This window comes from Aegilops tauschii, chromosome 3 (assembly GCF_002575655.3).
Source record: "Aegilops tauschii subsp. strangulata cultivar AL8/78 chromosome 3, Aet v6.0, whole genome shotgun sequence".
Taxonomy (NCBI): domain Eukaryota; kingdom Viridiplantae; phylum Streptophyta; class Magnoliopsida; order Poales; family Poaceae; genus Aegilops; species Aegilops tauschii.
Genome location: NC_053037.3, coordinates 317,354,872 through 317,358,334, shown reverse-complemented (window position 1 = coordinate 317,358,334; position 3,463 = coordinate 317,354,872).

Genomic DNA, 3,463 nt, shown 5'->3' with positions numbered 1-3,463 from the left:
AATCTCTTCGTTTGTTCTCCGCTATTAGTGACTTTGTAATGACTCTTTGTTGCATGTTGAGGGATAGTTATATGATCCCATTATGTTATTATTGTTGAGAGAACTTGCACTAGTGAAAGTATGAACCCTAGGCCTTGTTTCCTAGCATTGCAATACCGTTTGTGCTCACTTTTATCATCAGTTACCTTGCTGTTTTTATATTTTCAGATTACAAAAACCTATATCTACCATCCATATTGCACTTGTATCACCATCTCTTCGCCGAACTAGTGCACCTATACAATTTACCATTGTATTGGGTGTGTTGGGGACACAGGAGACTCTTTGTTATTTGGTTGCAAGGTTGTTTGAGAGAGACCATCTTCATCCTACGCCCCCAACGGATTGATAAACCTTAGGTCATCCACTTGAGGGAAATTTTCTACTGTCCTACAAACCTTTGCACTTGGAGGCCCAACAACGTCTACAAGAAGAAGGTTGTGTAGTAGACATCAAGCAGTTTCTGGCGCCGTTGCCGGGGAGGCTAGGTAAGCGGCACTCACACCCCGTCAACTAAGCTCTTTTCTGGCGCCGTTGCCGGGGAGGTGAGTGCTTGAAGGTATATCTTTAGATCTTGCAATCGAATCTTTTGGTTTCTTGTTTTTATCACTAGTTTCGTCTATAAAACAAAACTACAAAAAATGGAATTGAGTTTCCCTCATATGCTTCATCTTTTTAATATCTTTCATGAGAATAAGGATTCCGATAATTGTGCTCAATTGCTAGAGGAAGAATGCATTAGAATGTTTGGCACTAAATCATTGAATGATGAGCATGATTGCAATGTTGTTAGTATGAATTCTTTGAATACCCATGATGCTAATGATATGCAAAGCCACAAGCTTGGGGATGCTATGTTTGATGAAGATGATATGTTTAATCCCCCAAGTTTTGATGAGCAAATTCATTATGATGAAAGCATGCCTCCTATTTATGATAATTATTGTGATGACACGTATGCTATAAAGAATAAACATAACCATGAAACTTGTCATCATGATTTTAATTTTCAATTGGATTATGCTTCACATGATAGTTATTTTGTTGAGTTTGCTCCCACTACTATTCATGAGAAGAAATTTGCTTATGTGGAGAGTAATAAAAATTATATGCACGTAGATCATGAAAAGAATGCTTTATGTGACGGTTATATTGTTGAATTCATTCATGATGGTACTGAAATTTATTATGAGGGAGGAATATATGCTTGTAGGAATTGCAATAATATCAAGTTTCCTCTCTATGTGCTTAAAGTTTTGAAGTGAGGCTTGTTTTACCTTCCTATGCTAGTTGATTATTGTTCCCATAAGTTATTTGCTCACAAAATCCCTATGCATAGGAAGTGGGTTAGACTTAAATGTGCTAGTCATATTCTTCATGATGCTCTCTTTATATTTCAATTCTTATCTTTTATGTGACCATCATTGAAATCATCATGCCTAGCTAGGGGCGTTAAACGTTAGCGCTTGTTGGGAGGCAACCCAATCTTATTTTTGTTCCTTACTTTTTGCTCTTGTTTAGCAATAAATAATCTATCTACCCTCTGGTTAGATGTGGTTTTATGTTTTAGTTAGTGTTTGTGCCAAGTAAGACCTATAGGATCTTCTTGGATGATAATTATTTGATCTTGCTGAAAAAGACAGAAACTTTCTGCTCACGAAAACAATTGTTAAAAATCACCAGAAAGTGATAAAATACTGATTCGAATTGCAGTAGATCAATAAAAAAATTATCTAGGTAGTCCTATTTTGGTAGAATTTTTGGAGTTCCAGAAGTATACGTTTGATACAGATTACTACAGACTGTTCTGTTTTTGACAGATTCTGTTTTCTATGTGTTGTTTGCTTATTTTGATGAATCTATGAGTAGTATCGGAGAGTATGAACCATAGAGAAGTTGGAATACAGTAGATATTACACCAATATGAATTTAGAATGAGCTCACTACAGTACCTAAGTGGTGATTTATTTTCTTATACTAACGGAGCTTATGAGTTTTCTGTTGAGTTTTGTGTTGTGAAGTTTTCAAGTTTTGGGTAAAGATTCGATGGACTATGGAATAAGGAGTGGCAAGAGCCTAAGCTTGGGGATGCCCAAGGCACCCCAAGGTAATATTCAAGGATAACCAAGAGCCTAAGCTTGGGGATGCCCCGGATGGCATCCCCTCTTTCGTCTTCGTTCATCGGTAACTTTACTTGGAGCTATATTTTTATTCACCACATGATATGTGTTTTACTTGGAGCGTCATGTCATTTTACTTTCTTTAGCTTTGCTTGCTGTTTGAATAAAATACCAAGATCTGAAACTCTTAAATGTTAGAGAGTCTTCGCATAGTTACATAATTATTCGACTACTCATTGATCTTCACTTATATCTTTTTGGAGTAGTTTGTCATTTGCTCGTGTGCTTCACTTATATCCTATGAGTAAGTGGTTGAATGAATTGAATATCATAAATATGAAATTATATATGTTTAATATGCTTATCCCATGGGGAGTAATGACTTTACATATAAGAAGTAGAGGTGGTAATTTTTTTTGAAGGTTAGCAAACATTGTATTGGTCACTTGAACAATTCATGAAAGAATATTGAAGGAAGAGAGATTTCACATATAAATATACTATCCTGGACATCTTCTATGATTCTGATCCTCATTAATTATTTTCAAACCTGAGCAAATTAGTTGAAGTTGGACAAGGAAGACAACATAATGAGTTATGCTTGGGTATATTTGTATAGAAGTTATATTGTTATGGATCCTCTAACATGTGGTGCTTGCTATTTAGAATCCTTTGCTAGCCAAAATATCTGTACTAAGCAGGAATACTGCTTGTGCATCCAAAATCCTAGAACCAAGTTCCTTCCATGAGTGTCCACCATATCTACCTATATGCGGTATTTACGTGCCGTTCCAAGTAAATTTGCATGTGCCAAACTCTAAACCTTCAAATAATAATCTGTTTTGTATGCCCGAATCGCTCATGTAGCGACTAGGGGATGTCAGTATCTTCCATGCTAGGTGGGTTATTCTCATGATGAGTGGACTCTGCTCATCATTCACGAGAAAATGGCTGGTAACTGGGATGCCCAGTCCTATGATCAAAAGATCAAAAACAAATTCGCAAATAATTTAAACAAAACTCCCCCAGGATAGTTGAAAGTTGGACGGCACCCGTTGTTTCGGACAAGCCGTGGAGTGTGAATGTTGGTGGAGGGGGAGTAAAAACTTTACCTTTCTGCGTGGGAACCGCCTATAATGTATCTAGTATGGAAGATATTGGGAACTCTTGGTCGTTATGTTGACAATGAAAGCATACCTCTCAAAATTATTTTCATCTTTGTTTTTGCTTCGAGCTCTGGCACCTCTGCAAATCCCTGCTTCCCTCTGCGAAGGGCCTATCTTTTACTTTTATGCAAGAGTCAG